This window comes from Schistocerca americana, chromosome 3, assembly GCF_021461395.2.
Source record: "Schistocerca americana isolate TAMUIC-IGC-003095 chromosome 3, iqSchAmer2.1, whole genome shotgun sequence".
In the NCBI taxonomy this organism is placed as follows: domain Eukaryota; kingdom Metazoa; phylum Arthropoda; class Insecta; order Orthoptera; family Acrididae; genus Schistocerca; species Schistocerca americana.
The window spans coordinates 971,656,144-971,681,957 of NC_060121.1; the positions used below are offsets into that span (position 1 = coordinate 971,656,144).

General features: G+C 42.0%; 1 long non-coding RNA gene across 1 annotated transcript in view; it reads left to right on the forward strand.

Annotated features, from left to right (window-relative positions):
• The window catches only part of LOC124607089, a 41,174-nt gene extending 15,579 nt beyond the window's left edge, over positions 1 to 25,595 (forward strand). The window contains exon 2 of the long non-coding RNA XR_006978774.1: positions 25,352 to 25,595. This is a non-coding gene — a long non-coding RNA (uncharacterized LOC124607089). The remainder of the gene's footprint in view (positions 1 to 25,351) is intronic.
• Positions 25,596 to 25,814: the final 219 nt, after the last annotated feature.

Consider the following 25,814-nt stretch of genomic DNA (forward strand, 5'->3'; position numbering starts at 1 on the left):
ACCTCTGTTTCTCAAGGAAACTGACAGACTCTCAAAGGAAGTGTTTGACCTCTGACCACATACTACTGGCCATGTACAAAGCGGTGCACTACTTCCACGATGATACTGGAGGGAGACCACTTACTATCTATACAAACCATCGACCATTAGCTGACACAGTAAGGAATCTGTCTGACAATGCCACACCATGCAGGTTTAGGCCTTTGGACCACATCTCAAAGTTCACAAAAGACATTCACCACGGGTGCGGAGCAGACAATATGGTTGCAGACTTCTGTCCTGCCTAGCAGCTGTGACCACTCAACTGGATTTCAATAACCTCGCAGGCTAACAGGCGACACATACTGACCTGGATTGATTCTTGCCAGGCGGTGACATGGGATTACAACTACGACAATGCCCAGTGCACAGAACCAATAAACTAGTTTGGTGCGGCGTGTCAGTGGGGAGGCAACGATGTTTCGGCCCCTGCAAACTATCGTCTAACGATATTCGACTTGCTCCATAACTTAGCTTACCCTGGAGTGCAGTCCATGATGAAACTAGTTTCGGAGCATTATGTGTGGCCGAATATGAAGAGGGATTGTGTCACTTGGACACGAGTGTGCATTTGTTGCCAGTGGGTTAAGACAGGATAAAACAACCAGCTGACATTAGGGAGCTTCCCTGTCCCAAAGGGCCATTTATGCCATGCACATATAGATTTAGTGGGGCCACTACCTGAATCTAATAGATTATGTTATATCCTATTGGTCATCGGCCGAACGAATCAGTGGGTGGAGGCCACTCCGCTCAGGGATACAGCAGCGGAGATAGTGGCGAGATCGTTCATCAGTCTATGGATAGCAAGATTTGGCTGCCTGAGCCGCTAACAACTGATTAGGGCAGACAATTCGAGTTGACCCTGTTTGTGGAACTGTGCCACCTCTGCGGCTGCCACCGATTCCATACCACAGCTTTACCATCCACAGTCAAATGGCATAGTGGAATGGTGCCATCACATGCTGAAAACAGCACTGGTGTGCTATGGTAACAAATGGTCAGAGGCCCTACCTTGGGTGCTGCTGGGTATCAGAAGGGCCCAGAAAGAGGACCTCAGTGCCTCACTAGTCGAGATCCTCTACAGCGAGCAATTAGCCTCCCGACAGAATTTGTCACCCAGACAATGGATGAAGGTGACGAGGACCTCGTATGACGGGTCAGAGAATGGGTACGCAGCACCAGAGTCCCACCACGGTTGCACCACACAACACCCACTGTATTTGTGCACAAAAACCTACAGACTTTCACTCACATAATGCTATGCACAGACGCCACGAGTCCAGCGCTGCACCCAGTGTACAGTGGACTGTATAACGTACTAAGATGGGGATCAAACGCATTCAAAATCATATTAGCCATCAAACCCACTAATGTGTCCGTCAGTAGATTGAAGCCAGCATGGACTTTGGTGGAGACACTGGGGAACAATACCACCCCTTTGACCTCACACCACGGCACAACCCCTTTCTTTGTCACAGTCGATGTCGAGCACCGCCTTCCAGAAGGCATCACAGTATCTCTACATGACCCAATGATCGTGGTATCTGCCACATATGAAAACTGAACGGTTGGCAACAGCACAGTGTCGCGATCATTGTATCACTCCATGCTGATACCACAGTCAATCGATACAGCTGCATTGTTGTCTACACTATCCAGGGCCAGCCCCAGACCACCAGACAGAAAAGTGGACACAGGATTAGTCTACACCCCCACCACAGGATCACAGATAACCACCAGTGAACGGCCTAATGATGGCACCTCCAGTACCGACGTCACGAACAGGCAGACTGCTGCGCCGGCCGAGACATCTGGACGAGTACGAGCTAGACAGTACCTCCAGAGATGACCTGCAACACACTGCAACACAAATTCAGCACTCCACAAGTGTTTGAGGGGAGGGGGTGATTGGGGGGGGGGGGGGCTGTGGGCACAAGCTCTACGGACTTCTGTCTCCAAGAATATTGCTGCAAAAGGAGTATCTCTGGACCTTGGGCAGTGTGTTCTGAGATCTCAAGTGTTTTAAGTTGTGTGTGTCCGTATGATGTGTATATATAAATATAGAGTATATCTAAAAACAAAGATGATGTGACTTACCAAACGAAAGCGCTGGCAGGTCGATAGACACACAAACATATCCACAAAATTCTAGCTTTCGCAACCAATGGTTGCTTCGTCAGGAAAGAGGGAAGCTTCCCTCTTTCCTGACGAAGCAACCATTGGTTGCGAAAGCTAGAATTTTGTGGATATGTTTGTGTTTGTTTGTGTGTCTATCGACCTGCCAGCGCTTTCGTTTGGTAAGTCACATCATCTTTGTTTTTAGATATATTTTTCCCACGTGGAATGCTTCCCTCTATTATATTCATATCATTAATTTGAACCCAACAATTACGTTTGTTATTGTCACTGTTGCATTTCGAAATCTTTTCTGTTGTCTTATTTTCTCTTTCTGTTTTTGTCTTTCCCTCTCCTTCCCTCTTTCCTGACGAAGCAACCAGTGGTTGCGAAAGCTAGAATTTTGTGTGTATGTTTGTATTATATAAATATAGAGTATGTGAATCGGTAACGTTGACAGTCATTATGCATCTTGAAAATCGTGTTCATTACCCAAATCCTACAAAGTCTTCAACTAATGCTGAAAATTCGCACTCACAGTCATGATTTTTATTTTACCTGTGTTTCTGAGAGAGCATTGGATACAGTTCCAGCTTGTCATGAATTTGTTGTTTTCTGTTACTGATGGAATGATTTTAGCACATTGTAAATGGAAAGAATGATTGCATTCCATGTGTCTGATGCCAGTTTTCAACACTTTCACATTTTCCACACATTTCATCATCTAAAAAAAGGGTTTTTAAATGGGCTAAGAAACATTGCATTACTACTTGCTGCTACAGCTGGAAACACATCGAGAAAGAAAGCAGAAAAAGGAATCGATAGTGAACTAATTGTTGTGGCATTTTGGCAATGGTGAACAGTTGGGGGCTTGAATTAAGCACTCTGATTTGAGGAAACCAGCAACAATGCATGAAGTTAAACTATCAAATAATTTTAATCATACTATAGATGCTAAAGATTTAGACAGCAGTTTCAAGATTGGTGTAGGCTTTGAACTAAAGGAAAAAGTAATGAATAGTTCTGTATGGCCCAAGAATGTTGTAGTATGGTCTTTTCTATTCTGAAAGTCATACAATTCGGCAGTAGATAGACCCTACCAGTACAAACACAAATAAACAAAACTTGTATCAGAATACTATACCAGTACCATAAAATGGAGTGAATAGGAACACAGAGTGAACAGGAACATTTCCTTCAGAAAAAGTTTTAAGCCTTTATAGCACTTTTGTTATTTGAATAAGGTGGTGTTTTTAATGTTTATTTCCTGATCTGGTTTCACACCATATCGTTTCTTGTTGAGGTTATGGAGTGTGTGTGTGTGTGTGTGTGTGTGTGTGTGTGTGTGTGTGTGTGTGTGTGTGTGTGTGTGTGTGTGTGTGTGTGTGTGTGTATGTGGGGAAGTATATGAGATAAAAATTTATGCTTTTTAAAGAAAAAACCAAACAAGCAGCACTCTTTCTAGATCTAGGAAGTTTTTGAAGGTAAAAAAATAAATGTTTTAAGAAAAATGTTTATAATGATCTACATGAACATTGGGTGGGTACACACATCTTTCTTCTCCCTCTCTCCAAAGATCCTGCTCTCACACTGGTCAGAGACGTTTTGGAGTCATGTAGATATTGATATCCCCACAGACACCCCCGATTGGGGTACAGAGTACTGTGGGATGTGATCGTGACAGATGTCGGTGTATGCAGATACACACGACCAATCATACTGTGGCTGGCGCTGCATGGGGCATGACCGGACTATTTGTTGTGGTGCTGTGTGATGTGCTGATGCTGTACATGTGATACGCTGATGCTGTACATGTGGTACTGTGCCAGATGTTGCGGAGGTTTTCTGACATGGCCATTTTACAACTCAGTTAGTGCAACAGATGGAGGAGGTAGTGGTAGAAGCTCATTAAAGTACTGCCCATCTTGTTCAAATCATTGCATGGCAGTGACGTAAGCATTCTGTGCTGGTCATCCTTTGTTTCCGGAGTGTCGAAGTCTGGGTGTGTTTGAGTGGAGTCATCTTGGAGCCCCCATGCAGTTTTAAGTCTAGCAAGTGAGACAGTTGTAGGTTTGTCACACACTAGAATGTCAAATGTCTGTGGATCACATTTGAGCATCCTGTATGGGACTGAATAAGGGGGTTGCAGAGCTGATCGTACGATGTCATCTCACAACGTGATAAAGTCACAAGAAATGAGGTCCGAATGTGTGAGCACTTTTGAGGTTGTATAAGTAGAGGGATGTGTAATGTGCATGTTCTGAATGTGTTCTAGAACTTGATGCACTAATGTGGGTAAGTCCACCTGTTTTGTGGTGAATGAGCAAAGTCTGCAGGCAGGACACATGGCTCACCTTAACTATCTCTCCAAGAGACACCCTTGGGTCATCCACGTATGCTGAGCAGATGTGAGCAGAAACTGGAGTGCCTCTGTCCAGGAACTATTGTGGCACCTCTCAACAAGGCCATTACCATGCGCTTGATATGCAGTAGTTCATGAATGGGTGATCCTGCAGAGGTGTCACAGGAAGTTGAAGAGGGCTGATTTAAAGTGGTAGCCCTGATCAGCTGTAACCAGTTTGGGAATGGTGCAGCAGACAATCCTATCTTGAAGAACAAATGTGCAATTGTTTCGGTAGAGATGTCATGCGTGAGTATGGTTTCTACAATTGTTGGTGTCCTGTCAGTTGTTGATAGGAGGTATATAAATCCTTCCAGTTCTGGCAGGGTTCCAATGATGTCAAAGAGGACATGCCGGAACCGAGTCTTTGGGATGGGAAAGTGCCTGAGTTGAGGCTGGATGTGACAGCCTGTCTTACTATGTTGGCATGAGAGACAGCTTTTTGTTCAGCAGTGACAGTCTCATTTGACATTTGCCCATACTTATCTGTCCACCACTAGGCAGCCCATCACTTAGATTCTAGAGTGACTCAGATTGCATAATTGCTTGAGTATTTCATGGCACATTGTAAGAGGCACTAGCAGTTGTCACCTGTTCTGGGGAACATCACAGAGCTGGGTTGTGTGAGGCATGGGAAGAGGCCTATGTTTGATGTGAAAGTTTGTGTTGTGGCTGTTGAAGGGGTTGTTGACGCTTGGGTCATTCATTTGTTCAGCTGCCATGTGCTCATAGCCATGTTAGAGAGAAATTGCGTGATTTCATGAAAGGTAGACTGCAGTGATATTGTCCGTGCCATGGGTGTTGTGTATGTCAGTGGCACACTGCGCTATACAAGCTAAATGTCTGGATCATCGCAGATTGGCATCTTGAGATGGGTTCCTGATGCCATCCATCAGAGGTTTGTGAACTGTGTACAGTCACTTGTTGGTCCTTGATATGTCACAGATGTACTTGACCACCGCATATACTGCAAGAAGCTCACAATTGAAAGCTGACCACCTTGGCTGTGAGGGAGATAATTTCCTTGAGAAGAAATGAAGCTATCTATTACTTGCTGAAGCACGGCCCCAACCACAGTTTGCTCGCATCAGTCATGAGGGTGAGCTGTGCTTTGTGGTTGGGGTGTGTAAAAGTAATGGCTTGTGCTAGACAGTTCTTCATCCGATTGTATTGCATCAGTCATCTCTTCAGACCATGCGATTTTCTTCTGCGATGTTTATCTTTGCCCGCTAAGGCATTTGTGAGAAGAGATTGCACTGTGGCTGCATGAGGAAGGTGTCGTCAGTATAGGTTAAGGATCCCAAGGAGTTGATTGACACAGGTTGTGAAAAGTTTCTGGAATTGGAAGCTTTTTCACCATCTCCATGCAGTCCGCTGTCAGTTTGATGCCTGACACATTAAGTGTATGGTTTAAGAGCATCACCTCCATTTGTCAAAGTCATGACTTTACTTTGTTAATGACAACACCACCTCACTGTAACACGACTGGAACTTGTTGTAGGTGGATCAAATGTTCATTGTGAATGTTGGAGATGATGAGTATGTCACAGATAGATGTAGCAGTATGTAAACAGAAGGGGCAGTGCATAAATAAAATATTTCCACGTTTGTACATCGTGTCCTTGAGGCCATGCAGCACAAAGAGATATTTATACAATCCAACAGGTTGATGATAGCCATTTTGTGAATGTCATCGGGTTGCATTATCATGTGTAAATACGCCCTCTTACAGTTGATTATGCTGAATACCATTGCACCAGCAAGTGTGCGCATGAAGTCCTAGACGTGTTCTGCAGTTGAGTACCGTGTAGTCTCCACAAAGTATGATTGAACAGTGTTTCTTGGGTACGAGCTCAATGTGAGAAACTCATGGGCTGTCCGAAGTTTGGACAATACCTGCTTGTAAAAGTTCATGGATCGCATCTGTAGCAGTCGGTAGGTATACAGGGCCAAATGACAGAGCTTATGTCACAATTTTTAATTCCATCTTGCACTGCACATATGTGCACCCATGTGCGGGTTGAGTAAGGGTCAGTTTCACTTTTTGCAAACACTGCTTGTTGTAGTTGAGTGACCTTGTTGTGATTGTTGCTGGCCAATGTTGGCTTGCACTGTGGTGAGGTGACTGCCATGCACAACCTGTGACTGGGTGGAGGGAGTGTGGTCAAAAGCTGGCATCCCATGTGCCACAGCTGATTACTGAGACCTTACAACATGTAAGTGTTCGTGTGCCGATGAGAGTGCTGCCACTGTCTCTCTTATGTGGTGCTGAAGGTCTGTATTTTCAGTGCATAGTGTCTGTGATTGTGTGTTGCAGTCAATGTATCGTTGTTGAGTATTGAAAATATTGTTCATCAATACACCATGAAGTGTTTTGGCATAGGAGTCATTGATACTGAGACGGTCAGATGAATAGTACCCGTACGCATGGTCATAGCAAGAAGACCTTGAATACATTTCCCAGAAGAATGGTGGATTTGTGCCACTTGTACTATGTTGGGCAAAAGCTGATTGAACCCTAGAAAATTCATGCTAATGATGGTTTAACTGATGTCTGCTATGTAGAAGGTCCAGGTGCACAGAAGGTTCGTTGACAGATGAACAGTGTGAGTTTTGGTGCCATAGACAAGTATCTAAGTTGCTCACTGTGTGGAATAGGAGTGCCAATGTTAATTTGAAGGTTGACATCGTTCTGTGTGCTAAGGAGCTGATGTTAGAGCCCATGTCCACTAAAAAGTGAGATTGGGCTCAAAGAGGTGCCATTGCATAGACATCATCATGGTGATGTGAGTTTGAACTACATGTGGATGGGATGGGCGACTTTGCTCATTGTGGTGGGCCAGCACGCCTATTTGAGTCCACTGATGTCCTTTTGGTACTTGCAGGGAGTGAGACATTTGTAAGTGGCATGTCCAAATTGATTGTGAAACCAGTAGGCTGTGGGCCATCTGTGGCATCAGGTGCATTGCGAGGTGTGTGTGAGATAGTTACATTATTGCATGACACCTGCTGTCAAACAGGTGTGATGTCACCTTCGTGCTGTATCAAGCTAGCTCATCTGGGATCAGGCAGTGCAAGGCACAGTTGGCTCAGAAGAATAAAAGCAGAACACTGAAAAAATCTTTTAGAAATGAATGAACTGTAGAATGTACTGCCATCACATACCCCTTCTGCTCTGCAAAAAAGCCTCCCCACCATTCCGTATGAGAACCAGTTTTCATACTGAAATACTTCCCAGGTGACTAGACTGGGTTATATTTTGCCATTTGGGCTACTAATGATAATATTTTGAACAAATTTTTAAAGGAAACGCAACCATTGCCATTTTGATGAGTTTCAGTTAGTCAACGTGATTTTTGAGTGACACAGGGAAATCAAAATATGTATTTTGCACTGATTTTAATGTAATGTTATTTGTTATGATGTTTACCGTTCTATTGCCTTGTGAAATACTGAAATATTGCAACCTCAAAGTTCTACCAGTCTCCAGTGAACATTAGACTGCCATAGATAGATAATTAGCCTATTATAGTAGTGTGTACATGTTTTTAACTTACCATAAAGCCAGTGAATGAATCAAAATTGGTTTTCCTCTTCTTTTTTGTCACAAACTTATTCATAATTAGAAACCATCACAACAACAACAACAACACAAAAACAATAAACACCAGCACTTACTCCAAATTCAGGAGTAGGTAAGAACTGAACTGATTAACAGAACAATAACTGAGCTCAAGTAGGGCCAACAATGTACAGTAGTTGGTCTTGGCTAATGTAGGGATGGGCAATAGCTGACAACAGAGCTATTGAGATGTCAGTAGGTTAAATGTATCGATGGCCTTGTTGACTATCGAAAGAGGGCTTTCATTTTATGTGTTGTGATTGAAAATTGAAATCTCTTTCTATTTCACTGATGGCCGCTGGATATCCAAACCGTGAGACCCGTAGTCACATGAAAGCACTTGCTGCAGTCTCTGCCATAATATCTGGTAGGGGCACTGCTTCTACCCATTGCATAATGCGGTCAGTTGTGGAAAGTATGTATCTGTTGTCACCGGACTCTGGATGCGGAACGACTAGATGTAGGCGCACATGTTGCAGTCTCAGTGTCAGAATGTTGTGCCCTCCTAGTGCAGGGCTGGAACAGTGGACTTTTTGCAGCACTGGCATTCTTCGCAAGTCTGTGACCACTGTTTACAGTCATGTTTTACATTTGGCCAGACAAAACACTCAGTGACTAGCTCGGTAGAAGGTCGACTTCCTGGGTGAGACAAGTGGTGGAGGCTGTCGAAGATGTATTTCCACACTGGGAGTGAAACTAATAGTTGGGTTCTCTCTTGTGAAATGTCACATCATATTTGTTTGTCAGAACGAGAAAGGGTGCAGTGTTGGATTTTAGGCTGGTCGATTCGTCCTGCAGGAGCTTGTGAATTTGCAGACCTTGTTCTTGTGCTGAGGCCAGGTCTTCACAATTAATTTTTGTGGACCAAGCACGGTTGTATGACAGGTACTCTGCCACTAAATTTTTAGTACCATTGGTGTGTTGGACATGGGTGGTGAATTGGCCAATATAGTCGAGGTCCAAGAGATCAGTCTTTACTCGGTTTGCATACAGCTTCTGTGAGAGTTCAGTGCTCGATATAAACTTTAAAGAATCTGCCTTCTATGTCTGTTTTGAAGTGCCACACAGCCTCATACAAGGCTAGGAACTTGTGGTCAAATGCAGACTGTTTTCATTGTGCACTGGTAAGACTATGTGAAAAAAATTCTGTGACTGCTGTTGTCCACTTACTAGTCATTGGAGAACTGCCCAGCTGCCAGCTAGCATCAGCTGTAATGGAGAAGGATACATTGTCAATGGTGTGAGCCAGGATGTTAGCCTGTTCCAGGCATATTTTTATGTTGTTGAATGCCTTGAGTAGCATGGAGAGCTGCATCAAACCAGTCTCAGAACTGAAGACCACAACAATAACAATGTCAGAGGTTGCTTTCTGTGGTTATTTTTCCCCTGAGTGCCTCTGTAAGTAGAACCTGTATAGCTGCAGCTTGTGCCAATTGTCATCTATAAAAATTTATAGCTCTGAGGAATCTCCTGATAGTTGTTTGCGCAAGAAGTTAACATACTAGTTCAGTCCATTCTGCTGTAGGGCAAATTCCAGAAAGACTGATGGAGTGACCAAGGACTATAACTTCTTTTTGTCTGAGTTGGTACTGGAGATCATTTATCAATTCACAGTATCTTTCGCATTTTTCAAAAGCGATCCTGAGATGATTCACATGTTGTTATGGGGATGGCAAAAAATCTAAAATGACATCTAGATATGAGAAATACAAAGGAAATTTTGACAGCATTTTGTCAATAAAACATTGCCACATTTGGACAGCAGTTTTAAACTATATGGCATCAGTAGAAACTCAGACAATCTAAACTGTTTTTACTGCAGTTTCTGGTACATAGTGATCTGGAGGTATGCTGTTTTACAGGCTATGGCACTAAAGGCGGTAGCACAAGCTGAGGCATGCATGAAGTCCTGTATGTTTGGATGGTGTACCAATCAGATACTGTATGTGCATTAAGTGAATTGTAGTCACCACAAAGTCCGTACAATCCATCTTTCTTTGGCACTGAGTGAATGGATGAAGCCCATGAACTCTGCCGGTCTATTTTAGTCTGTAACGGTCTGCCTGTCATGTTTTTGGCAATGCACAGTATGTCAGGCACCAGGTGCCACACTTCATAGTGGACTTGTGGTCATGGCATGGTATTTATTCAGTGTACTGTATCATGATTTACCCCTCTGTTTGATATGTTCACACTGAAAGCGGGGGGGGGGTGGGGGGGGGATGGGGGTGGGGGGTCTGATTTGGTAAAGAGGACCTTGAAAATTCTCATGTTTTTCATTTTATGTGATTGCGATTTATTTCTCTCATAATGTACATAATCTAAATCATTTGATTCAGGGGCAGGAAACATGTCAAATTGTGGTATAATTTCACCACAAACAGAGAACAGCTGATGTTAACAAACAGCATCATCATAACAATAATACTTTTTTGTTATATCTAAAAACAGAGATGATGTAACTTACCAAACAAAAGTGTTGGTATGTTGATAGACACACAAATAAACACAAACACACACACAAAATTCAAGCTTTCGCAACCCATGGTTGCTTCATCAGGAAAGAGCGAAGGAGAGGGAAAGATGAAAGGATGTGGGTTGTAAGGGAGAGGGTAAGGAGTCATCCCAATCCCAGGAGCGGAAACACTTACCTTAGGGGGAAAAAAGGACAGGTATACACTCGCGCGCGCGCACACACACACACACACACACACACACACACACACACACACACACACATCCGTCCGCAGATATACAAACACAAGCATACATTTGTAAAGGCAAAGAGTTTGGGCAGAGATGTCAGTCGAGGCGGAAGTACAGAGGCAAAGATGTTGTTGAATGACAGGTGAGGTATGAGCGGCAGCTACTTGAAATTAGCGGAGGTTGAGGCCTGGTGGGTAACAGGAAGAGATGATATACTGAAGGGCAAGTTTCCATCTCCGGAGTTCTGATAGGTTGGTGTTAGTGGGAAGTATCCAGATAACCCGGACAGTGTAACACTGCCAAGATGTGCTGGCTGTGCACCAAGGCATGTTTAGCCACAGGGTGATCCTCATTACCAACAAACACTGTCTGCCTCTGTCCATTCATGCGAATGGACAGTTTGTTGCTGGTCATTCCCACATAGAAAGCTTCACAGTGTAGGCAGGTCAGTTGGTAAATCACGTGAGTGCTTTCACACGTGGCTCTGCCTTTGATCGTGTACACCTTCCGGGTTACAGGACTGGAGTAGGTGGTGGTGGGAGGGTGCAAGGAACAGGTTTTACATGGGTGGCGGTACAAGGGTAGAGGCCAGAGGGTAGGGAAGGTGGTTTGGGGATTTCATAGGGTTAAACCAAGAGGTTACAAAGGTTAGGTGGACGGCAGAAAGACACTCGTGGTGGAGTGGGGAGGATTTCATGAAGGATGGATCTCATTTCAGGGCAGGATTTGAGGAAGTCGTATCCCTGCTGGAGAGCCACATTCAGAGTCTGATCCAGTCCCGAAAAGTATCCTGTCACAAGTGGGGCACTTTTGGGGTTCTTCTGTGGGAGGTTCTGGGTTTGAGGGGATGAGGAAGTGGCTCTGGTTATTTGCTTCTGTACCAGGTCGGGAGGGTAGTTGCAGGATGTGAAAGCTGTTTTCAGGTTGTTGGTGTAGTGGTTCAGGGATTCCAGACTGGAGCAGATTCGTTTGCCACGAAGACCTAGGCTGTAGGGAAGGGACCGTTTGATATGGAATGGGTGGCAGCTGTCATAATGGAGGTACAGTTGCTTGTTGGTGGGTTTGATGTGGACGGATGTGTGAAGCTGGCCATTGGACAGATGGAGGTCAACGTCAAGGAAAGTGGCATGGGATTTGGAGTAGGACCAGGTGAATCTGATGGAACCAAAGGAGTTGAGGTTGGAGAGGAAATTCTGGAGTTCTTCTTCACTGTGAGTCCAGATCATGAAGATGTCATCAATAAATCTGTACCAAACATTGGGTTGGCAGGCCTGGGTAACCAAGAAGGCTTCCTCTAAGTGACCCGTAAATAGGTTGGCATACGAGGAGGCCATCCTGGTACCTACGGCTGTTCCCTTTAATTGTTGGTATGTCTGGCGTTCGAAAGTGAAGAAGTTGTGAGTCAGGATGAAGCTGGCTAAGGTAATAAGGAAAGAGGTTTTAGGTAGGTTGGCCAGTGATCGGCGTGAAAGGAAGTTCTCCATCGCAGCGAGGGTCTGGATGTGCAGAATATTTGTGTATAAGAAAGTGGCATCAACAGTTACAAGGATGGTTTCCGGGAGTAACAGATTGGGTAAGGATTCCAGGCGTTCGAGAAAGTGGTTGATGTGTTTGATGAAGGGTGGGAGACTGCATGTAATGGGTTGAAGGTGTTGATCTACGTAGGCAGAGATACGTTCTGTGGGGGCTTGGTAACCAGCTGCAATGGGGTGGCCGGGATGATTGGGTTTGTGAATTTTAGGAAGAAGGTAGGGGTGGGGGGTGTCGGTGGGGTCAGGAGGTTGATGGAGTCATGTGAAAGGTTTTGTAGGGGGCCTAAGGTTCTAAGGATTCCTTGAAGCTCCGCCTGCACATCAGGAATGGGATTACCTCGGAAAACTTTGTATGTAGTGTTGTCTGAAAGCTGACGCAGTCCCTCAGCCACATACTCGTGACGATCGAGTGCCACGGTCGTGGAACCCTTGTCCACCAGAAGAATGACGATGGATCGATCAGCCTTCAGATCACGTATAGCCTGGGCTTCAGCAGTGGTGATGTTGGGAGTAGGATTAAGGTTTTTCAAGAAGGATTGAGAGGCAAGGCTGGAAGTGAGAAATTCCTGGAAGGTTTGGAGAGGGTGATTTTGAGGAAGAGGAGGTGGGTTCCGCTGTGACGGAGGACGGAACTGTTCTAGGCAGGGTTCAGTTTGGATAGTGTCTTGGGGAGTTGGATCATTAGGAGTAGGATTAGGATTATTTTTCTTCATGGCAAAGTCATATTTCCAACAGAGAGTAAGAGTGTAGGACAGTAAATCTTTGACGAGGGCTGTTTGGTTGATTCTGGGAGTGGGGCTAAATGTGAGGCCTTTGTATAGGCCCGAGGTTTCGGATTGGGATGAAGTTTGGAGGAAAGGTGCTTCAGCCCTACTCCCAGATTCAACCAAACAGCCCTCTGTGAATTCTTCTATTGAATAGTAGCATTTCTCCCACAGAATGTGCTGTAGCCTCATTTTTAAAATTTCTGGGTTCATGTTAAATATGTTTTTGCCCATAACTTGTTATATGTTGTCCTCCCCACACACTGTGGAGTCCATGCATATAATATCAAATGGTGTGTGGGTAGCATAGAATAATTTGTATATATTGTATTATATGTATAGTTAAGATGATTCTCCTCAAATAATTTCTATTTGCTGTGTAAGAAGATTATAATTTTATAAATGTATATGGAGGGAACAGTTGATGACAAGGCTCTGTTTGCTGTGCAGTACGCATGTTTTGGACAGTTTTTTTTTTTTTTTTTGCAGTTTCAGTATTCGTGATACACTACTTGAACTTCCCCAGAAAAGTATCCCATGTCTAATGACAGATTCAGAATAACAACAGAGAAATAAACGAGTGGGGGAGAAAAATGGGAGCTCTTGTTCAGCTAAATAGCATGCTGCATCAATGAGTCTTTTCAAAATTTCCCTGTTCATTTTAACTTGTTCATTGTGCTGGCTAATATTACCTCAGTGCTGCTTGTTTCATATGTTATCAACACTGCCCTTCCAAAGTATTGTAAAAATGACTGATTGTGGTTTCAAATATCTAAAAAACAATGTTTATTCCATGCAAATTTTGTTCTGGAAAGCAGCAAACATGGTCAACAAGAAAGTTTTATTTGAATCAGGATGACCAATCAACATTTTCATACTGTGAAATAGAAGAATGTGTAGTGTAGTGTTCTTTTTTGCCCTTATGCTCTGAAACTACATTAGGTAATGTTGGCTTTGGCCTTTCTTTCCTGTCAAATTGTTTTTGAATGGCACTCATGGAAAATGGCTTTTTGTACCAAGTGTTTCAAAGTTACATTTATTTCCATTGTCAATATTGAAATGAAACAAAAACACTACGAACTGTCTGTTTTTTCAAACAAAACCATTCACTGTATTTTAAATGATTACAAACATCCACAGTGGAAAAAAACCCTAAAAACATCATAGTGACCATGTCTAGAATATACAACACCCATGTGCAAACGTGTTCTTGCTGGTCTAAGCAAGCAGTGCGGTTCTTTCACCATGCACCATCAGTGATGTTAAGTTGCACCCACTCCCAGAAACAGAATGTGCATGCACCCTCCAATCTCTCCCTCCTGTCCACATTTTTCAGTCACAAGTGCATCCTCACCACAGAACGCTTCCCTTTCCACATGGTGCAGCTTACCTGCTAGTGGGCAACATTACCTGTGTTCCCCTTTAACTCCACGTCAGATCACAGGAAGGCTGTCATCCCTTGTCTCATAAAGTGTGTCTGAGCTCATTTGCTGTCACAATCATACTCATGTCCAAAAACGGAGCAGAACACACAACTCTTTTCTGTCCTTCCTCTAATTATTTTCCAAAGATTTTGAAAATATAGAAGTATTCATAAAAGGGACAAATTTGGACATGTGTAGTGCATGCCTAGCACACATTGAATATGTGGCCCTGGATTACTCCTAGATAACTCACTGTGTCCTCCTCCCCCTCCCCTCCCCCCCCCCTTTATTGTTAAAGTTTTGTCAAAAAGCTTGAGATTCCAGTATGTGACCTGGGTATGTTTCTTCATGAGTGGTTTTACAACAGTTTTTGTGGGACTGACAATTAGATCCTGTTTCCTGCACCAGTTTTGCACAATGTTCAGTGCATATTGTGCCATTGTTCTAATGGTACCAGCAAATTTGCCAATTATTACTATGACCAAGTCATGTGTGTATCCTTGGCAAGAGAAGCCTCTATTATTTAACTCTTCAATGAGTTCATTCACCACCAGGTTCCACACCAGTGTTGACAAAACCTCTCCTTGCAAACATCCTTCAGGGTTGATGATCAACATGTTCTCATTCATCTTGTCTACTTTTTGTTTACTAAGCATGGTCTTAATCCACATGCATATGGTGATCATAATATCATGCCCTCCTGCAGCTCTAACCATGGATTAAAAGGTCATATTGTTAAAGCCCCCATGAACTCCAGGAAGACGCAGAAAGCAATTTCCTGAAAGTTTAGTCTTTTGCTCCTTTGTAAGTTGTTAAAGTGCTGCTTCACATGGTTTGCCTTTCCTTCTTGCTACCTTGAACAGTATTGCTATCTGCTTCTTTGCAATTAAAGTTCTGACTGCAGAAATTTGTTTTGGTTTTAATTTAAAGGCATGTCAGCGAACCTCCTTTCCCTAATGTGCGCATTAATCAGTTTTTATAAAATATTTGGAGAAAGGAGGACAGACTGGTCCCAGATTCTTATGTTTGGTATTACCAGTTCTTCCTGGCTTTGGAATGAAAAGAACGTACACTGTTCTCCAAGCCTTAGAAATGGCTCCAACTGCTAGGCTGACTATGAACAATCTGCACAGGAATCTAGTTAATCCCTCTCCTGCTTGTTCAAATAGAGGCAGAAAGATCCTACCTGAGCCTAATGATTTGAATGGTTGAAACGAAACGTTCCCACCACCAACTGGAATTTCTTCTTCTTCTTCTTCTTCTTCTCTCTCTTTTTTTTTTTTTTAAATAATCACTTTCCCTGGCAGCATCCCAGTTCTCTCTTTGGTTACCTGTAAACCAGTATCTCTGAGGAGCTGAATCACGGTTTGTGTTATCTGCCAGAGTGCACTGAGGGAAGTGACTCTCAGAACATCCAATGTCTCGTGCAGTATCCTTGCTTACCCACCATCTTCCTCAGAGTGCCTGCTAGATTAGTTGGTATTCTAGTGATGATTCTGTGAAGTCTGGCACAGGTAGCAGTACCTTCCACGCCCTGACAGAATACGTTCCAGGATGGTAGTTTTTCTTGTTTAATAACAAGGTTGTATTTGGCAAGGGCCTTCTGATATCTTACTGATTGTTCTTTCCTTCTTGCAACTCTGAACAGCATTCTTACCTGCTTCATTCACAGTTCCTCGTTATTGTCCCATCAAGATACATTCCTGTTTCTGCAGTTCTTGGTGATTGGACAGTTTTCTAAGTATGAGATCATAATGGCAAATGTCACTTCCTCTGCCATTTCCTCAAGATCTACTGTATTTCTTATCAGAGTTCTGCCTTCAGAAATACTGAGTTTAGGTCTTTTCCAGATGAGTCCCAGTCTGTTTTCCTAGGTTTCTGATCGACCCAGGAATATTTAATCCAATACCTCAAACTTAATATACACGTGATGTGATTGGACAGCTAAAAAAATCTACTCACCAAGCGGCGGCAGAACATACACATAAAAAAAGGTTATAATTATGCAAGCTTTCAGTGCTAGTGGCTCCTTCTTCCAGCAGAAGGGTTGAAGGGGACAGAAGATGGGTGAAGGAAAAGTACTGGAGAGATATCTAGGAAAAGGGGTAGATTTCAGAAAAGTCACCCAGAACCGCGGGTCAAGGGAGACTTACAGACGGGATGAGAAGGAAAGACTGGTTGTTGGGGAGTGCTCTGGACAAGATTTGAAAACCTAAGAGGTTAAAGGTGGAAGACAGGGTAATATGCTAGACGAGATTACTGCTAAAACGTCATGCACAAGTTAATTACAAATGATATCAATATAATGGAAGGAAACATTCCACGTGGGAAAAATTATATATAAAAACAAAGATGAGGTGACTTACCGAACAAAAGCGCTGGCAGGTCGATAGACACACAAACAAACACAAACATGCACACAAAATTCAAGCTTTCACAACAAACTGTTGCCTCATCAGGAAAGAGGGAAGGAGAGGGGAAGACGAAAGGAAGTGGGTTTTAAGGGAGAGGGTAAGGAGTCATTCCAATCCCGGGAGCGGAAAGACTTACCTTAGGGGGAAAAAAGGACAGGTATACACTCGCACACACGCACATATCCATCCACACATACAGACACAAGCAGACATATTTAAATATGTCCTTCCCTCTTTCCTGATGAGGCAACAGTTTGTTGCGAAAGCTTGAATTTTGTGTGTATGTTTGTGTTTGTTTGTGTGTCTATCGACCTGCCAGCACTTTTGTTCGGTAAGTCACCTCATCTTTGTTTTTATATTTAATTACAAATGAAATAGAGATGGAGGAGGATGGTGAAAAATAGACAGCTAAGAAAATGAAAGATGTAGACAACTAAAACAGAGTGAAGAAAGGAGTAGTTAGTGCAAAGAAATGTTGAGACGTAAGAAATTAATGTAATTTAGGGCCAGGTGGGTAGTGAGAACCGAGGACATATTGTAGCGCTATTTCCCACCTGTGGAGTTATGAGAAACTGTCGTCTGGGGGAAGAATCCAGATGGCACGTGTGTTGAAACAGGCACCGAGGTCACAACTGTCATGCTGTTGAGCATGCTCTGCAACAGGATATTGTGTGTTGCCAGTATACACACTCTGCCTATGCCTGTTCAACCTAACTGATAATTTGGTGGTACTCATGCTGATGTAAAAGGCTGAACAGTGTTTACATAACAGCTGGTATATAACATGTGTCATTTCACAGGTGGGTCTCTCTCTGATAGTACATGTTTTGCCAGTTGCAGGGCTGATATAGCTGGTGGTAGCAGGGCGCATAGGGCAAGTCTTGCAGCAGGGATGGTCACAAGGGTAGGAGCCATGGGCTAGGGGGATGGGTGCGGAAAGAGCATAGGGTCTAACAATGATATTGCAGAGGTTGGGAGGGTGATGAAAAGCTATTCTAGGTATGGCGGGCAAAATCTCAGACAGAATGGATCTCATTTCAGGACATGATTTTAGGAAGTTAAAGTAGCTGATAACACATTCCAGGCCAGGATGAGACCGAGTGACAAGTGGTGTGCTCCAAAGTTGTTTTTTGGAAGGATCAACAGTACCAGGATTGGATGTGAGGGCCCAGAAATCCTGCTTTTGAACTATGCTGGTGGCATAATTATGTGCATTGAAGGTTGAAGGTTGAGGTGAGTGTGGTGGTTTATTGCTGTAAACAGTCTGCTTCTGAGCAAATATGTTTGCCTCAAATGCCAAGGCTGTTGTCCTCTTACTGTGTTGCACATTTATCTGCAATAAATGCAGCCAGCCCTCATTTTCCTGCCATGGTCGCTTCTGATTTCTTTAATTATACTGATGGAAACCTGTAAGAACCGTAAATGCAAGACAGAAAGTAGAAAGGCATCCTTTGTCAGGGATGCAACATTTCTAGTTAAAGCAAAAATGTTTGATAATGTCAAAAATATCAATTTTTGTTTTTTGTGTATAATAATAATTTGCTTCATTCTGTAAATACCTGTACCAATTCAAAATTTTTGGAATCCAGCAAAAGTCAATAACAACATTAAAATCAGTCAATGTCAGTGTACTGGAAACAGATCTCTTGTCATTATGGGGAAATAAAATTGGCCCATCAAGAAGCCCCTTTTCAAAATATCACAGCTGTGTATGCAGTGCTTCACAAAATAGCATCTCCTAAATTTTAGATGCTTTTTAAGGAGCTCAGTGTGGATATAATGATATCAGACAAGACAAGTGATCCTTTTTATATTAGAGTTATAAATGGCTACAGTTGCTGCAAATTTGCAGTTGGCCATAACATTGAATAAAAATACCCACACTTTGGCAAAAGAAAACAGCACACGTTTCACTAATTTCTCTCAGTTTGGGGCCAGTTTACTAGATTTTTAATTTGTGTACTCTGTGAAGTGGTATAGCTCTTTAGGCGTTAACAACATAATATGTAATGTTAACTTAAAAAATCTGTGCCATTTGGCAAATGATATTTTAAGGGTACTATGTATGCAGAATTTATTTCTTAAGTATGTCCGTTTAAACAGTGGTTATGAAGTGAAACTTTAAAAAGCATTATCTCAAAACACTTCTTTTCAATCACTATCATAACTTACTTAAATGTAGATACAGAAACCCATGTCTTTACAAACTGATTAGAATTTAATGCTGAACATAAAAATTACAATAACTCAAAATGCAATATTTTCAACAAGATGCCTCTTTCACAAACATAGTTTCTGGTCCTGTTCATGCATTGTCCTCAGGGATTCATCACAAACTTCCACCACATGGGTTCGGCCAAATGATATAACCTTTCATTTGATTACCCTCCAGTCCTCTGCCGAGACCTACTGGTTCTGCCTCCTGTACTTTCTTGGACAGTTTTTGGAGCAGTATCCTTAAGAAGTTTCAGTAGCCAAAATGATATCTTTGCAACCTTGAAGGGTTCAGCTGCTGTCTCAACAATCAGCTTCACGTCCTCCCATGGGGATATCTTCAGCACCACCTCCTTGCACCAGTCTACTGCTCCCATTTCCTCATAGACTGAGATTAGACCACCTTTTTGATAGACCCTTCTGAATTTGAGAACTGAACTTGCGGCCCCACAAACATTCCCAAAGAGAGCCATCTGAACTAGCTCCTTCTACTGTGAGGTGATGTTGACCAGTGCATACCCCTGTTGGATAACCACCATCTTAAAAACTGAGTGTGAAGTACCATAGGTATGAAACTTCCTGGCAGATTAAAACTGTGTGCCCGACCGAGACTCGAACTCGGGACCTTTGCCTGGCAGAAGTAAAGCTGTGAGTACCGGGCGTGAGTCGTGCTTCGGTAGCTCAGAGGGTAGAGCACTTGCCCGTGAAAGGCAAAGGTCCCGAGTTCGTGTCTCGGCCGGGCACACAGTTTTAATCTGCCAGGAAGTTTCATATCAGCACACACTCCGCTGCAGAGTGAAAATCTCATTCTGGAACCATACGTATGTTTTCCCTGTTTCTAGCCTTGGCTTTTTCTGGGTGAAATTATCCTGAGTAGTGGGTGTATTAGGTTCCTCTCTTGTTCCCAGTCTTGGAGGTGAAAGGAGATTGTATATCCTCTTCACTGTGAGACAGTCTTCTTTGGAGGTCGTAGGTTCAAGACGTTTTAATTCCCTCCATTTATGTTTGGGAAGACATTCTTTGCCTTCCTTCTCTTTTTGTTCTCAGAGAAGCTTTATCCTCTGAGCCCCAGACAAGGATTTGGTCTTGATCTGGTCCAACTTCTCAGAGTTATTGCTTTCATATTCTTGGACTGGTCTGTCACCCGATACAGTTGTGGAAACAGCTTTCATCGGTTCCAACCCCTGTGCTTGGATGTTTGAAGTCTCATCAAGTCCCTTGGCCTTTGTTTTCTGTGTTCTCCATTTTGGTTTCACTGGAATGGAGGGTTTGTCACGTCAACATTGTGAAAAGCTGCATAATGCAAGGTTTATTACACAAGGATGTCACCCAGTAACCCTAAGGCTCCATTCACAACCCACCTTCCCAATAGTCATGCACCCCTCAGCATGGATCACATCACATCATGGGCTGGGTACCTAAGGAGTTGAAGAAGGACTATGCAAACGGATGGGGGACAGATGGTGCATTGTGGGACTTGCTTCATCTGGTTCATCCCCTGAGACTTGTCTGGCATGGGAGACCCTGCCTGTAGTAGCTTGCTCTATAGCTGACATAGCACTCAGCTTCACGTGGACATGCAAGCCTCTGCACCCAAATGGCCAGTACTATGACAAGACAGAGAAGTACCATTGCATTGTGGTGTAGTGTTTATGCTTTGTTTTTCTAGATATGCATCTCTTGCGCGCGCCACACACACACACACACACACACACACACACACACACACACACACACACACACACACACACACACACACACACCGTATGCCCTTTCCATTTTATTAACTCTTCTATCTACTGAAAATTTTCCTAATTCATTCTGCTGCATAGCTTCTCCAAGATATTTAAATTTACTAACCCACTCTATTTTTACCTATTTGTGTTTCTGTTATTTTTGGGGCATTTTTTTTAATAATTTTAATCAATTTTATTTTTTCAGTTGAAATTTTGAGACCATTTTTATTTTCTGTTTTTCCTGAAGATTTATGAAAGTATTGCAAAATCATCTGCAAAAGCCAGGCAGTTTAGCTTAATTCAATTTGTTTTCCTTCCCAGAATCATTGGTCCAGTTTTGTGATTACTTCGCACAAAATTTAAGAGCCTTACATTTTTCTTCAAAAACTCAGGTTAACAATAAAGTGATGAGCTGTCACCTTGTCTAACACCAATTTTTATTTTAAATGTCTGAGACACTTTTCCCATAAATTTAACTTTATATATTTTTTATGAGTTACATCTGCTAAATTTGGTTCAACAGGAAATTATATAATGATTTTATTTGTTGTTTCCCTGTCTGCTGAGTTAAATGCTTTTTTAAAATCAATAAATGATATTGTTATATGTTTGCTGTTTAATATTCTGTGGTGAATGATTGATTTCAAGTTAAAAATCTGTTCCGTGCATGGTCTTCCTTTTGAAAATGACCTTAATTATCTCCTAGTTGTTTGTCTAATGTTTCTTCAACTCTTTTTAGGAGAATTTTTGGTAATGTTTTGTATGGCACTGGCAGAAATAACACTCCTCTGTAATTTTTTTTACATGTTTATTGTTTACATTTTGGCAATCCTTTGAATTTAATTTTGTTTTGATTACAGAACTTTAATAGCAGCAGATGACCCCTATCTGTTTCACTGCTGACCCATTGACATCAGTGAGAACAATATTACGCTATGGGAGACATTCACTTGGGCTTCCATGATACCCGTGGTTGTAATCAAAGGCACCATGGCAGCTGTGAACAATTTTGCTTGCCACCTCTATTGTTTCATGTTTGACATTGCTGCATCTTTCAGCAGGATAACTGTCATGTCACAAGGCCAGAATCATGCTACAATGGTTTGTGGAGAATGATAATGAACTTGTGTTGATGTCTTGGCCACCGAAATCTCCCGATCCAAACCTGATGGAACACATCTGGGATGCTTATGGGGCACCAACTCTTTGCCCACAAACCACTGACCTGTAATTTACAAGAATTACATCATCTTGTGCATAAACTTTTGGTATCACATATTTCTGGGAACCTACCAACAACTTGATGAATCCATGACATGCTGCCTTCCAAACATAGACCTTTACACTATTAAGTAGATGGTCATTATGTTTTGTTTCATCTAGATCTATACTCTGCAAACCACTGTGAGATGCATGGCAGAGGGTAGATCCCATTGTACCAATTATCAGGATTTCTTCCTGTTCCATTCGTTTATGGAGTGCAAGAAGAATGATTGCTTGAATGCCTCAAAGCATGCAGTAATTATTCTAATCTTATCCTCATGATCCCTGTGTGAGGAATATGTATGAGGTTGTAGTATATTTCTAGAGTAATCATTTAAACCTGTTTCTTGAAACTTTATTAATAGACTTTCTTGGGATAGTTTATGTCTGTCTTCAAGAGTCTTCCGATTCAGTTCCTTCAGTATCTTCGTGACACTTTCCCATGGATTAAACAAATATGTTACCATTTGTGCTGCCCTTCTCTGTATCTGTTCATTATCCCTGTTAATCTTATTTGGTATGGGTGCCACACGCTGAGCAATATTCTAGAACCAGTCACACAGCCAATTGGTAAGCACTCTCATTTGTAGGTTGATTGCATTTCCCCAGTATTCTACCAATAAATTGTAGTATACCACCTGCTTTATCCACAGCTGAACCTATGTTATCATTCCATTTCATATTCCCACCAAGTGTTACACCCAGGTATTTATATGAATTGGCTGACTCGCTGATATTATAATCATAGGACGTTACATTTTTTTGTTTTGTGAAGTGCAAAATTTTACATTTCTGAACTTTTAAAGCAAGTTGCCAATCTCTGCACCACTTTGTAATCTTATCATGACCTGACTGCGTGTATATGCAGCTTTTTTTCAGATGCGATTTCATTGTGGATAGCTGCATCATTTGAATAAAGCCTGATTTTACTATTAACATTGTCTGCAAGGTCATTAATATACAATATGAACAGCAAGGGGTCCCAACACACTTCCCTGGGGCACACCCAAAGTTAATTCTACATCTGATGATGACTCTCCATCCAAGGTAACATGCTGTTTCCTCCCTACCAAAAAGTCCTCAATACAGTCACAAATTTCACTTGATACCCCCATATGATTGTGCTTTTAACAATAAACATAGGTACAGTACTGAGTCAAATGCTTTTTGGAAATCGAGAAATGCTGCCTCTACCTGGTTGTCTTGATCCAAAGCTTTCAGTATGTCATGCGAGAAAAGTGCGAGTTGGGTATCACGTGATCAGTTTTATTCGAAATCCATGCTGGTTGGCATTAAGGAGGTCATTCTGTTTGAGATACTTCATTATGTTAGAGCTTAGAATGTTTTCTAAGATTCTGTGGCAAATTTATGTCAAGAATATTGGATGGTAGTTTTGTGGCTAACTTGTACTACTCTTCTTGTAGATGGGTATGACCTGTGCCTTTTTCCAAGAACTGAGCACGGTTTTTTGTTTGAGGGATCTATGTTAGGTTATAGTTAGAAGAGGGACTAACTCAGCCACAAATTCATTATAGAAAATGACAGGGATTCCGTTTGGGGTCTTGAACTTCGTTCAATTTTAACGATTTCAACTGTTTCTCAACACCATTGACACTAATACTTATTTCATTCACCTTTTCTGTGGTACGGGGATTAAATTGTGGCAATTCTCTTGGGTTTTCCTTTGTAAATGAACATTTGAAAATGAGTTCAGCATTTCAGCTTTTGCTTTGCTACACTCAATTTCAGTTCCCATCTCGTTTGCAAGGGACTGGACACTAACTTTGTTGCACTAACAGCCCTTACATATGACCAGAATTTCTTTGAGATCTATAAAAGATCATTCAACAATATTCCACTGTGGTAGTCATTGAAGGCATCATACATTGTTCTCTTGACAGCATCTCTCTGTCTATAGCCCTACACTTCGTTTTACACCTGTTATGCCGTAATCTCTTGTTTCTTTAGAAGTTACTTTTCTGTGAATGTATGCCATGGAGGTTCCGTCTCATTATGGACTGTTCTACTGGGTTCATATCTATCCAGTGCATGGTCAACTACTCTTTTAAAGTGAATCAGTGTTCCTCTACATGCTCCTGCCCTGTGCTAAAAGTTTCAAGTTCCTTGTTGAGATATGACACTACAGATATTTTGTCTGGTTTACTGAACATTTATATCTTTGCGTTTATTTTAGTTGTCCGTTGTACTTTGGTAATCATTGTTGCCACAATATGGTGTACATGCTGATTTATGAGGGATCCTGAATGTAGGCAAAATAGCTAATCTAAGGAAGCCACTGCTCTTCCCCTCTGCCACTTAAACTAATCTGTTACTGTTTTTGTCAAATACTTCAAACAAAGCGTTTATGTAAGCTAACACAGAATACTATTGAATGTCTAAATACTGGCAAAGATCAAAATTTGTGTGTGATCTCTACTTTTTGTAGCTGAAGTCATTTTTATTTGTTTGGAGCAGTATAACACAAGTTTCTGTAAGAGTAAGGGGTTTCTGTAAACCAATTGTAAGCCTTTTTGTTTGTTCTCCTGTCTGTGCCTGGTGTGGACATGTGTGGGCTCTTCAAAAGTACAACTGGGTCATCAGCAAACATCACAGTTTTGGAAGTGCTCTCCAATGTCCTGAGAAAATCATTTATATAGTTTAAGAACAGGAGTGGACCAAGTATTGAACCTTGCTAGATACCATATTTAATCTTCCCTTGTTGCAAATTGAGTCTTTTTCCGGTGGTACAATTTGTTAATGTGAACACTGTTATCTGTTAAGATATGGCTATGTCCATACAAGTGGCTTGCCCTCAGTACCATATCATTTTTAGTTTTCCAAGAAGAATTTTATTATTTATGCAATCGTAGGCTTTGGCAAGATCACTGAAAATACCAACAAGGCAATTTTTCGTGTTTAGTTTTACCAGATCTGACCTTTTTATATATTGTGATGGCCTGAAAGTCATGTGTGATAAATACATCATATGGGCCAGAACTTGTCATGTAACAGTGCAGTACATCAAACATTTAGGTATGGTAAAAAGAAAGATATAATATATCAAACATTTATATATTGTATAAAGATGGTACTTCTTCCAATTCTAAATGTGTTTCAGAGGCTCCTGGGTGTTGGTGAGATAACTGCATGCAACCAGTGGAGCAAGTAGCAAGTATGCTGGGCTGTGGGCAACATTTGGCATTATTGGCTCACTGCATGATTGGATCCAGAAAGCCTGATAATAACAAGCAAGGAGCAGCAACGTACATTCCATGAGATAAAAACTCATCATAATAATAAAATATGTAATACTGGAGTTCAAGTCTGGCTAACAGGGTTGTCAATAAACCAATATTCACATATATGGTGTGTCATTTCTCATATTACATATTCCCAACATACAGTCCTTTGAACCAGTTGCCAAAACAAACCAAAAAATTATTTGCTTTAGTCTAGAGTCACACTGACTGCAGTTTTTGGTACAGAGTATTGTCATCAGGTCACCCTATATGTCACATCACCCTTGATTTAGCTTTCAAGAAATAATTATCGTAGACAGTGCATAAAAACAAAATTGTTGA